The 14,061-nt window shown below is 35.6% G+C and overlaps 1 non-coding gene across 1 annotated transcript; it reads left to right on the top strand.

The window, feature by feature from the left end:
* Positions 1 to 298: 298 nt before the first annotated feature.
* Trnav-aac (transfer RNA valine (anticodon AAC)) lies at positions 299 to 371 on the top strand. Its single transcript has one exon. It is a non-coding gene; the product is annotated as a tRNA-Val (tRNA).
* Positions 372 to 14,061: the final 13,690 nt, after the last annotated feature.

The following is a 14,061-nucleotide window of genomic DNA, read 5'->3' as shown; positions in this document are numbered from 1 at the left end:
GTGCATTTTTTTCTTTGAAAATACATATAATCACGTCTATGTCCTGTGCGGACTAGACAGTGCCAACGGCCTTGGAAAGATTGAAAGGCCGCGTTCAGCTGTTTGGCTTGATAGAATTGGGATTCCAATAGTGACAGGTTGCTAGCCTTTCGCCTACAAGGAGAATCCCAAGTTTGTAAGCTTATCCCTTATTCGCCTTTTTACGACGTTTACTAGGATGACTTTGAAAAAATATATGATACCAAAGAGCGTAATTGTAATAATCATAATATTACTAAATTCAACAAACCCTCCATCGGTTTCCGTGGTGTAGCGGTTATCACATCTGCCTAACACGCAGAAGGCCCCCGGTTCGATCCCGGGCGGAAACATAACTTTTTACCATTTTTTTTAATTCTGTTTTATAAAACTTATCAAAAACATTCCTCGTGTATCCACTTATCAAAAAACCAACTCATGAAAACTAACATTAGAATATCCAAAACAATAACCTACATGACTAGACTAGATAGTTAGATACTCAACAACAAAGTTTTTTAAATACTGGAACGTGGCTAAACCGTTAAGCTATTTTGGTTCTGTGTCTAGAACTTAGAATCAGACTAACTTCACTAATATTAAAACCAAGGACAAAAATGTATAATAATGAAGTAAATTACTTATTTAATATTTCTGTAAAGCGCCATCTATCGGTAAGATTACATACTACTACATCTATTAAAAGTACCAAATCAAAAACATAGATAAGAAAAGTATTTAAATCGAGCATATTCTTCTATTTGGTTATAAGTTTATCTACTTGACAATAGATGGCGCTATAAGTTTCAAATTTCACTCAGTAAATTAAAAATTACTTTTATTTATAATTTTACAATACTTATTATTGCCAAAAGGGGTATAGGCAAAAAAGTTTTCAGCTTGGTTTTATAGTTTTGTTTCATCCAGATCCATCGAACTTTACGTTAAAAGCTTCAGACAGAAATTCTTTGGCACCATCTCTATTTTCGTAAACATAGTACCTAGTCTATGACATTAAAAATAATTATTGGCAATTAGAAAGAAATATTTCGCTGGATAAAAAGTACCATTAACTCTTTTATTTGTACCATGTCATAAAAGGTCACATTTATTCCATATTTTATGATTTTCTATAATTATAAAAGTGAGTAGGAACAAACAAATTTTGATCAAAAATTACAATAACTTCTTCTAAATATTAATATTTTTTGTTACGGCATAAAAATTAATATCTACCTACTTAGATAAAAATGTTAATATTTGCTACCCTTATCGTTATCTATGCAATATTTACCGGAAAAAACTGCACTAGATCATTGCACGATAAAATGCATTGAACGATAAAAATGCATTCTATTCGAGTTCGGCGACCTTAGTGCCCGATAGTGCAAAAAATTAACATACTTATTTCTATATGAATCATATCACATATATCATAAGGAACATGAAATATGCCGTGTGGCACCAAAGGAAAAAAGAATATGACCATTCCATCTTCCCATGGATGTCGTAAAAGGCGACTAAGGGATAGGCTATAAGCTTGGGATTCTTCTTGTAGGCGATGGGCTAGCAACCTGTCACTATTTGAAGCTCATTTCCATCATAATGCCAAACAGCTCAACGTGGCCTATCAGTCTCTTCAAGACTGTTGGCTCTATCTACCCCGTATATACGGGCTATAGACGTGATGAAATGTATGTGCCGTGTGGTTCCCGGCATCAATACAAAAAAGAATAGGACCACTCCATCTCTTTCCCATGGATGTCGTAAAAGGCGACTAAGGGATAGGCTTACAAACTTTGGATTCTTTTTTAGGCGATTGGCTAGCAACCTGTCACTATTTGAATCTCAATTCCATCATAATGCCAAACAGCTCAACGTGGCCATTCAGTCTTTTCAAGACTGTTGGCTCTGTCTACCCCGAAAGGGATATAGACGTGACCATATGTATGTATGTGTGTGATATGTATATACATATATGTATGTATATTATCCCTAATGAGATAGACAGAGCCAACAATCTCGAAAAGACCAGAAGTCCCCCCCGTTCGGCCTGTATACGGCTGTAATTGAGAGTCAAATAGTGACAAGATATCTAGCTATTCCTATATTTTCACCCATTAACATATTCCCGTATAAAATGGTCGCTAGAGATCGATTTTTTTTAACGTCGCTCGAGCACAGCTCTGTCACCCAGTTACTATATTTTTTTTTTATTTATGGTCCTAGTGTATTTGTCCTAGCCCAACCTTAACTGACTTTTTTTTCTGTAAATAGCCCGATCTATTTCTGTTACTAGCCAAATCTATTAAAGCAGTTTTCCTCAAACAATACCCCCCTCAATAAAGTGGGTTAGTGACATAACTAGGAAATGGTCACAATGCTTCGATTCCTCTCATTTTGCGCGGTTGCGTAAAACGGTTGCGATTTTCAGAAGTTGTACAGAGTGTTGTCGTTTTTAGATCATTCTATGATTCTATCAAATTTTTTAGATAGTACTAACTGTGCCTGTGACTCCGTCCGCGTGGAATAGTTATTTTGGGCATCATACCTCAAGGGTGAATAATTTTCTCCGTTTTTTTTACACATTTTCCATTATTTCTTCGCTCTTAATAGTTGCAGCATGACGTTATATAAAAAGCCTAAAGCCTTCCTCGATGAATGGTCTATTCATCACAAAAAGAATTTATCAATTCGAACCAGCAGTTCCTGAGATTAGAGCGTTCAAACAAACAAACAAACAAACTCTTTATAATATCAGTATAGATATGAAGCCCCGATGGTAAAAATGTTACGATGCCCGAACAAAATGCGTGTTACAAATTAATATACTGGTTCAAATCTATCATTACTCAGTAGAGAGTCATAACTCTATAGATTTAAACTATTGACAGAGTAATCAGTCAATGAGTCGTGGGTCGATAAACTAAGGTTGGTTGATATCCTTTCCATAGAGATAGAGGGGTTATTATATTACAGGTATTGATGACATTAATTTCCGTGTGGTACCCGTGTTTTGGCCAGCCGTGTGGTTCCCGGCCCGAATAGAAAAAAAGGACCACTCCATCTCTTCCCCATGGATGTCGTAAAAGGCGACTAAGGGATAGGCTTATATGTATACTTGGGATTCCTCTTTAAGGCGATGGGCTAGCAACCTGTCACTATTTGAATCTCAATTCTTTCATTAAGCCGAACAGCTGAACGTGGCGTATCAGTCTTTTCAAGACTGTCGGCTCTGTCTACCCCGCAGGGATATAGACGTGACTATATGTATGTATGTTGATGTTGCTTGCGATCATGGATACAATACGAGTTAGGTTTACCTGTCAAGGTTGCGGAGGTCAGACGGGAGTCGCTTCGTGTAAAAACCTGACTCACCCAATCCAGGATCCATGGTCAAAGGCATACCCCGGACTCCTAACCAGAGACGTGAGGATACAACCAGGAATTCCAAGTAATATAAACCTATCCCTCAGTCGCCATTTACGACATACATGGGAAAGAGATGGAGTGGTCCTATTCATTTTTCTATTGGTGCCGGGAACCACGCGGCACAGGCAACATCTTTTAATAAAAAAAAACGGAACCCCCTGTATTTGTGAGTTTTCCACTCTACTTGTTATTGTTACGTATACATTTAATTCGCCACAATGTCACGGATCCGTTGTGAGCAGAGAAAATTGGGTTTTTTTACGCCAAGACCAAAAATTTTGTACGAAAACGTGGGTGTAAATTGAATTTCACGATGTAAATCTGTGTATACTAATATTATAAAGCTGATGAGTTTGTTTGTTTGTTTGAACGCGCTAATCTCAGGTACTACTGGTTCGAATTGAAAAATTATTTTTGTGTTGAATAGACCATTTATCGAGCAAGGCTTAAGGGTATATAACATCACGCTGCAACTATAAGGAGCGAAGAAATAATGGAAAAAAAAAAACGGGGAAAATTATTCATCCTTGAGGGCTTCAATGATGCCCAAAATAACTATTCCACGCGGACGAAGTCGCGGGCACAGCTGGTCTATACTATTCTTCTTGTAGTCGATGGGTCAGCAACCTGTTACTATTTGAATTTTATTTCCATAATTATATATTAAGCTATATAGCTGAATGTGGCCTTATAGTTTTTTCAAGACTGTAGGCTCTGTGTACCCTACAAGGGATATAGACGTGATTATATGTATGTATTATAGTGTCAACCTTTCATGTAGGTGGCAAAATGAGTAATTTATAAAGAAAACATTCCATAATAAAACAATGAGAGTTCTTTGAACTCGTCTCCAGGTGGAGAAAAATTTTGCTGAGTCCGACAATATGTTCATTCATTTCAACGTGCATCATATTGTTTTATGTGACAAGGTGATGATGAATCAATACATACTTACATACATACCTACATTTAATCACGTCCATCTCCCTTGCGGGGTAGACAGAGCAAAACAGCCTTGAAGAGACTGATGGGCCACATTTAGCTGTTTGGCATAATGATTAATCAATCAATATTCAATTGTTTCCATGTCCATGCTAATATTACAAATGTAAAAACTGAGTTTGTAGCAACCTGTCACTGTTTGAATCTCAATTCTACCAATAAGCCAAACAGCAAAACGTGGCCTGTCAGTCTTTTAAGCTTCATGGCTTTGTCTACCCCGCAAGGGATACAGACGTGATAAATGTACGTATAATCAACGGGCTTTTAAATCAGCTAGCTAAAGAAAGGCACTTAACAAAATAATCACCACAGACCTTATCATTAAGATTGTATGTTCTGTACATATCTCTTTAAGTAGAGAAAAGTATAATAAATTGTACTGCATTGAACTAAACCTTTTTCGAAAAGCTCCAAGACATTGCACTCTGTGGAGTCGGAGGCATTCCACTATCGCTTTCCGAGCTTTCTTCCGCCTCTATGCAGCCTTGAAAGTTTGGAACAAAAAATGGGATGGAGACGACTGGTAATTTTTGTGTAAAAAAATAATAAATAATTATGTATGGGTACAGGTATTTATATATTAATAAGTTTGTATTTCCAGATAATTTTCTATGAACGTTTTTAAATGATTGAGAATTAAATATGTCTTAGAAATTTGTAAAAATAGAATATTTACATACATATATACATACATATGGTCACGTCTATATGCCTTGCGGGGTAGACAGAGCCAACAGGCTTGAAAAGACTGAATGACCACGTTCAGCTATTTGGCTATATATTTATAAAATATTTAATTTAACTTTATTATTATGGCACACGCATTCAGTTATTGGTTATACTGTATTTGCTAAAAAATAAGGAAATTGCTACTATTTAGTCAATTAAATATTTAATTTTAAGTGAGTATGTCAGTATGGATGTTTGTTACTCTTGCACGCAAAAACTTCTGAACCGATTACTATAAAATTTGTTATGTAGGTAGCTGAAGACCCAGAATAACACATAGGCTACTTTTTATTCCGGAGTTCCCGCGGGATTGATAGGGTTTCCTTGCGGACATAGTCGCGGGCGGCCTCTAGTATCTAATAATAAAATATCTGAATATTTTAAATTAGATTGTTTGGTAACTAGCATGCAAATGGGAATAACGCAAACATTACCGTTCGCTTTCATTGAGATTAAAATTATAAATAGATTAGATAAATCTTCAAAAATAAAAAAATAATAAAAAAAAATCATTATTGTCCTGTACATTGTTCACATCTTTTAAACTTAAGGTATTAAGTTATGGCTATAAGCTCAAAAGACGAGCGACGCCAATTCTAAACTAGGACCGGCCGCACAGTCATAGACATACATTTAATATTTTTTAATAATTAAAAAAAAATACTGCACATCTTTTTTTTAGTCCTGCAATCTGTTACTTGAAAGTAGAAAGAGGTAGTCTCTGCCTACCCCTCCGGGAAAGAGCCGTGATTTTATGTATGTATGTATGTTACTTGAAAACATTAGCATTAAGATATATAGATACCTATATAAGTATATTAACAATTCTTGGAATAAAAATATCGAATATAAATAAAAACGAAGGCGACTCCACCGCGCATTTTTTCTTCCAGAGTGAATGAACTAAATAAGCGAGATGTTCCCAAATAGTACTTTCACCGAGGTGAAGGCCCTATAGGGCTTTGCCCCACGGCCGGTGCACTAATCTGCACCAAAAGAAAGGTATAAGAAAAAAAAAAATACATCGTATTTAAATAGAATTAGTTATAAGTTACTGTGAGCCAAATGAAAAGGCTCTGAGTTGTTGATTATAAAGATAAATAATATGCCGCGTGGTTTAAGAATAGGAGCACACCATAGCTGGCTGTAGATAAATGTGCTTTTTTCCTTAGTCTTCTTTGACAATATCCATACATAAAATCACGTCTTATTCCCGTAGGGTAGACAAAGTCTTTTCACCCTTACGGGGTAGACAGAGCCAACAGTATCAAAAAACTGAAATGCCATTAAGCCACGTTCTGCTGTATGCCTTAATGATGGAATTGAGATTTAAATAGTGACAGGTTTCTAGCCCGTCGCCTAAAAGTAGAATCCTAAGTATGTTAGCCTAACCCTTAGTCGCCTTTTACGACATCCATGCGAAAGAAATGGAGTGGTCCTATTCTACACTGTTAATGATATAGGCGTGATATATATGCGTACTATTATAATGTTTCGATAAATTTAAATAAACATTTGTTATATATATACTTATAACACATTGTTTTCTACGTATTTTTCAAGTAAAGTGCATCGTCAGCGTTTGCATCGTGTTACCGAAAACTGCATCGAGTCGCGCTGAGGTCGACGAACTACACTGTACACCGGAAAGTTGACTTTGTCACGATCTTAGCAAGTCAACTATATAAACGTGCCGTGTGGTACCCGGCACTATAGAATAGGACCACTCTATATCTGTAAAAGGAGACTAAGGGAAAGGCCGATAAACTTGGTATTCTTTTTGCAGGCGATGGACTAGCAACCTCTTAAAAAGCCACGATTTGTATGACTTAATGATAGAATTGAGATTCAAATAGTGACGGGTTGCTAGCCCATCGCCTAAAAGAAGAATCCCAAGTTTATAAGCCTATCCCTTAGTCGCCTTTTACGACATCCATGGGTACGAGATGGAGTGGTCCTATTCTTTTTTTTTTATTGGTGCCGGGAACCACACGGCACACTTTATTTAACTGTAAACAAATTACAAACAAACTTACTGTCGCATTTATAATATTATTTGTGATTCGTTCAATGATATCGTTTTGGTGTACACTACACGTGCAAGGGCGGTGGGTCGCCGGCCGGCTCCCGCGCAGCCTCTGCCGGGAAAACTGTTTTCAACTAGTTCGTATCGGCGGGGTTGCTTTCTTGGGAATTTTGGGAAATCCTTCCAAAGGGAAGGATTTTACCTATAGCTAAGACAAAGAAGGTTAAATATTGTTTTACTATAACTGTTGCTCGCGGATCCGCTCGCATGTAGGTCGCTTATCGCGTAAAAGTTATGAGTTCCTCCTTCGAAAATAAAATTTTTCAGTATTTTCGGTAGAACTACATGATAGACTTGTCTGATTTTTAGTAAAACTTCATTCAATCTGTTATTTCATTAAAATTTATAAGGACTGCAGTGTGGTCTTCTCTTTATTGCAAGTAGATATTCTAGCTTTCTCAAAATTAACATACATACATACATATAATCACGCCTCTTTCCCGGAGGGGTAGGCAGAAACTACCTATTTCCACTTGCCACGATCTCTGCATACTTCCAAAATTAAATACGTTTCAATTGACCATAACTCCCCTTTCCCTTTACCGATTTCGACCATAAAAACGCTCCCAATTTTAAGTTATACACCTGTAAACCGCTTTCAAATCAGTTGAGTAGTTTCAACGTTATAGCGTACCAGATAGACAGACAAAAATACTTTCCGACGTTCGAACCCGGGCCCATGTAACTCAAGAACAAATGTACCACAAACCAATCTATACTAATATTATAAAGCTAAAGAGTTTGTTTGTTATTTTGTTTGAACGCGCTAATATCAAGAACTACTGGTTCGAATTGAATGAAACTATATTATTCATCCTTGAGGGCTTCAGTAATTCCCAAAATAACTATTCCACGCGAACGAAGCTGCACAGCTAATTTGATATAAGGATTGCTCCTTCACTGGCATTTGAAAGTGAATCCTGTCATACATCATAAAGTACTTTCACTCGAGGCCGACCTTTACATAATTAATACATCACTCATCCGTTACGGTGTAGGATAAATTCGAGTTTGACAACCATATTTGTTTTAAATAATTGCTATTAATCATGGTTGTATATAAACATATATATAGGTGCCGTGTGGTTCCCTCCATCTCATTTTCCGTGGATGTCGTAAGACACGACTAAGGGATAAGCTTATTTTGGGATTCTTATTTTAGGCGACGGTCACTATTTTAATCTCAATTCTATCATAAAGTCAAGTCAAATAGTGACAGGTTGCTAGCCCATCGCCTAAAAGAAGAATCTCAAGTTTATGAGCCTATCTCCTAGTCGCCTTTTACGACAACCATGTGAATGAGAGGGAGCGGTCCTATTCTTTCAGGAACCACATAGCGGTAAGATATCGTTAAATTTAAATTCGTCGCTTTTTGTACATGCTACTATGATGCTACCGAATTGCTTTCTACCACTCTTCTCCATAACGTGACCTTAAGAACTCTTCTCAAAGGTCATAACTTACAGATTTCATCAGGCAGTGATCACACGGACGTTGGAATCAGTTCCTAGTTAATTAATTACTGTAATTATATTGGTTTACCCGCGGACGAACGGTGATAAAGTTGAGGTGATGATTTAATGTCTAGAATGAAATGGTCCCGTATCAGATAATTTATTTTTTCTAAATTCAATAGTAAATAACATTAAATAAATTCAGATAGTTAAAAACTTATTAAAATAATACTAATAATAAAACGAACGAGTTGAATATAAAAAAAAAGTTCACATTCCTAAATTACAAACTAAAAAAAAATATTTTTATATTATTGCTTAACTTAATTTTGTTTTTAATTAACCTTCAAAAATAATTTTGGTTCTCAGTTTGACATGTACCTATGTAAGTCCGCGATATTCACGCGTTTCGATAAACGTAAAGGTTTTTAAGAAAGCGATTGTTACACTGATAGAGGGTTTTAGAAATTTCACCGACTTCAAAAAAGGAGGATATCAATTGACTTTTTACAAAAATTATCGTTTTTCTTGTTTTGTTTGTCTCGATTGGCTTCTCCATGAAAAGGCACTATATCCGGTGTTCGGAGTTGCGGTCTCCCCGGCGCTCCTCTTGAAAGCCCGAGAGCCCTATATAAGTGAGACTGCTACATCGCTCATATATATATATTATTTATTTATTTATTTTGTAAATGTAGATTTTCTTTTTCATCTGCCGATCCCTAAAATGGACATTGAAAACAATGCACTTCCTTAGTGTCGATTATAATTGGTTCATTGTATTACGCGTAGTCACGTAATCCTATATTTTACCTCATTTAGCAGAAAAAATACTGCGTTCAAGCAAATCAGGTGACGACCTTAATGCACTTCCTTTTCTCATTCTTGGCTTACCGTATTTTTATAAAAAAATTCAAAAGGTAGATCCCACTAACCCACTAGTGATCCCACTTAGGGATAAGCCCGCCTTTGTACTGTACTACTGTTTTATATTTGTAATGAACTCCTTTAGTTAACAATAAAGCATCTACTTACTTAGTTTTTTACCTAGATTATGCTTAAATAAATAAAAATATAACAACTAGGTTATATCATTAAATTAGTAACAAGTAATGGGAACGCAGGTAAATAAAGAGTTACTATTAAGCAGGTTGCCTGGTCCAAACTAGGTAAAACCTGTAACTAGGGGGGATTACAAACATTACTTGTATGTATACTGTAAGTACTTATAAAGAAAGTTGTATAAAGTAACAGTTGATCACTTAATTCTCAAACTAGTTGGATGTATTTTGGGAATAAGATATTTTTCATTATTCAAAATGGCCGCTTTATAATTTAGGCCAAATTCTTGGTCATATTGCATTTTTATTAATGAAAAAAATGCGGACTTTATAACTGACTGAAAGACACGGCCAACCGTAACCGCTGGGTGTAGAGAATTTTAAGATTTAGGATTCCTTCTAGCTAGACTAGTGGTCTAGCCAATGAAGGTTGCGTAGGGGGTGCAATAAAGGAGGATTTTTCGATTCTCGAGTCTCTATTGACGATATTTTTCATTATACGCTTTTTAAGTCGCGGGTCAATTAATTCGAGTTTCAAATAGCTTTAATTAAATTTAATCCTGAGACAATAACAATTAGTACATGAAAGTATTAGGCGAACAGAATCATTAGGATCGTTATCCTCCTAAGCTTCATTTATAGACTTGATCTACAAAGAATGATTGACGATTTACCATCTAACTTACCTAACAATTGACTAGTTAAGTGCGTCAAAGTACCAGGCGAACAGAATCGTATAGGAATCTATGTCATTAATTCGTCACTTGGGAACTGTCCCACGCGGCTCAGGTCATTGTAACGCCAGGTAGGTAAAGCTATGGGAACCTTATTCTAAGTGATATAAATTGATAAATCTATTTCGCTAACAGTACCAAAATGATTCTTAGGTGGCATTACATTGTCTTGCTTATGCTGCCCTGGTAACTAAAGATGAAAAAAAGGTCGTGAGTGCCATATGATTCACTTTTCGCTGTGTTTGTCTCAAATATTTCTTTTAGTGGAATGCTTGAAAATTTGGGATCATCGAAATCTGGAATTAGATTTCTAAACTTGAGATTTTTCTTAAAGACGATGTGCCAGCAATTTCTCATAAACTATTAATCTGAATTCGTAATAAAATTCTCATCTTTTGTCATCCTAAATCTTATGTGTCTTAGTACGTCTTTTTTACCCACGGGATAGACAGAGTCGATAGTCAAAAAATGTCAAACGATAAACTTAGCTCGAGGGCCAATCAAATTGAGATTCGGTTATTTATGCGAATGTAAATTGTGTTTAAATGTATAAAACATAAATATAAACTTAACTGAAATTATCAGGTTGCTAGCTCATCTTTACTTATGTAAACCTGGTATTTTTAAGGCTACACTAGCTGATAGCTGAATTTTCAGTGTATTGATATTGTCAATTCTGTCTGACCAGTGAAATATGAAGACGTGATTTATGTATGTATGTTAGTTACTTTACGATTTAAAAATATAACTATTGCACGCGTGAAACCTAATTTCATAACTTTAAATCTATTTATAGAATCCAGACAAACAGACAGTTACGTAAAGAAAACACAACCAATTTATGGGATTTGTATGGAAATTTATTCAAATAAATTCATTTGATATCCAGTTGAGAGTAAAATCTTGTTCAGTTCAATCAAAATAATTTCCCCGTAGAACTGGACTCTCGGAACATAAATGTATTGAAAAAGTATAGATTTAATTCTTCACTAGTTTTTACCCGAAACTTCGCCCGCGCCAACGTTCGGCCGAAGAGCCGAACGTTGGCAGTCTTTACAAGATTGTTGGCTCTGTCTACCCCGCGAGGGGTATTCTATTCTATTCTAACAAAAGTCGCTTGCCGTGTGGTTCCCGGCACCAATAAAAAAAAGAATAGGACCACTCCATCTCGTTCCCATGGATGTTGTAGAAGGCGACTAAGAAATAGGCTTATAAACTTGGGATTGTTCTTTTAGGCGACGGGCTAGCAACCTGTCACTATTTGAATCACAATTCTATCATTAAGCCAATTAGCTCAATGTGGCCTATCAGTCTTTTGAAGACTGTTGGCTCTATCTACCCCGCAAGGGATATAGACATGATTATATGTATGTATGTATGTACAAAGTCTCGCATTTACTTTGAAGCAAGCTCATTCTATGTGACTAGTGATTTGACATTTTTTTAAACAAAGATATGATCGTGTCCTTAAATTACCGAAATTGGCTTAAATTTTTTTCAATTCCAACCTAATCTTGAACTTTCATCAACAAACCTAAAAATTCATGAAATTATGATGGATGTACATACGTGCATAGCGTCGCAAGACAGTGTTTGCATTCAGTACAACTCGTGTTACCCCCACTCCCCGGTAGCTGCGCAGGCGCACTTTCACTTTCGGTTATAGGGCACAACATTCACTGTGACACAGTCCTAACCATTTCCACCGCCAAATGAATTTCAAATTTATGCCGCTTTGTTAAAGTTTTTATTGCTTTGACAAGTGTCATCTTTAGAACCTTGTTGGAATTAGGATTTTGGATGACAAAAGTCGAAAGTGATGATTCTAACTTTAAACAATTTCTTGTCTTTTTTCTTTCAAGCTAATGCTTATTATTGCTTGCATTTTCAGTGGTGTTTAGATCATTTTTGTATGGATTTTTGGGTTTAGCTTGTTCCGCTTTGAGATTCGGAGCCTTATGCTTTATGATGGATTCACGTTTAGGAGTTATGTTACGAAATCGATTGACATGGACCTTTGTTCGTTCTTTTTTCTTAATAGGATGCACTCCTTTTTCATCTGTGATAGCTATCTTGTTATTGAATTCTAGAGCCTCTATGACCTTTCTTATTTCAACTTTCTTTGTTACTTCTATCATTTTTGAATTATTAGTTATATCGTGTTTAGTGGTCAATATTTTATGTTTAACTTTTTCAATGTAACGGCAATACTTATTTGAACAAGGAAATGCAATGTTTTCCACAGAAATGATCACTGATTATAAAAATTTCTCTGGTTTAATCTGAGTTATTCTAAGGTCTGAAAATGAAAACCGTAGTTTCATTACACGCAGATTCTATTTTTCTTCAACTCTTTCGACACCATGATTTTGGAATACCATAAATTGCTGTTCCCGCCCACCTTGTTAATATTTAATGTATGAACTAGTTGTTACGAGTTTTATTTAAATTTATTCGTAAAAATCCATAGAGTGGTCTCCTTTCGGGACAAGTCTGAAGAAACTTGGTTATTTCACTTTAAATGTATCATTTGTTTATTCATTCTAGAATAAAATTATACATGTGTAACCATGATCCAATATGAGTTGAAAGTTGTGGAAGTCAGCTGGAAGTCGCTTCGTGCAAAAACCTGACTCACCCAATCCAGGATCCATGGTCAAAGGCATACCCCGGGTTCCTCACCAGAGTGACCGTGACTAAAGCCAGGAGGAAGAAGAGGTGAGGATGTTACCTGGACTAACGCTAAGACAAAGAGATAGTACCTACCTATCATATAGCATATATCATAAAATAAATCTCGAACTTACTCTGTGACAACCATTTGATTTGTTCCATTAAAAATATACCTATAATTAATGCTAATAATTATTAGTTAATTAAACAGTGACGTTACTCATTAATGATGTCAAGTCAATTATGGTATATTTAAAGTGATTTTCAACGAAAGCGACGCCCCACTTGCAAAGCGAGGGTGATTCAGAAAAAAACCCGTTATAACTTTAACGGATGACTTGCATACCGTAGCGAACAAAGTGAGTGTAAATAAATTACTTCCATATGTCTTCATGTCTTAGCAAAATAATTTACTTCCATAATAATGTTAATAAATACAAAATTCTATCTTTCTAAAATTTTGTGAATATTATTGAATTATTAAAAATATATTCATTGGAATTTAAAAGATTGTTTATAAAACAAATCGTTCTAATAAAAAAAAAGGACGGAATCTGTCTGCATAATATCAAAACCACCTATACTGGAAAAAAAGATATTAAATAGATGGAATACCATATAAATTTTATCAAAAATTACTTATCCTAAACTTATGCTAAGGTGATAAAAAACAAAAGGCCTTATCGCATTATGCAATCTCTTTCAGGCAACCAGAATATGATATGATCGAACTTAACCTTAATTGTCTTACGCAATAAACTATTAATGAACGTGTTAATTTGATTCGAATTTCAAACCGATTATCCACACCACGCATTTCGTTCTGCGAATGTTGTACTTCTGTGACGTTACACGTTCGTTCGCGTCGGTGTAAT

This window comes from Amyelois transitella, chromosome 24, assembly GCF_032362555.1.
Source record: "Amyelois transitella isolate CPQ chromosome 24, ilAmyTran1.1, whole genome shotgun sequence".
In the NCBI taxonomy this organism is placed as follows: domain Eukaryota; kingdom Metazoa; phylum Arthropoda; class Insecta; order Lepidoptera; family Pyralidae; genus Amyelois; species Amyelois transitella.
This window is presented reverse-complemented; position numbering and strand designations above follow the sequence as displayed.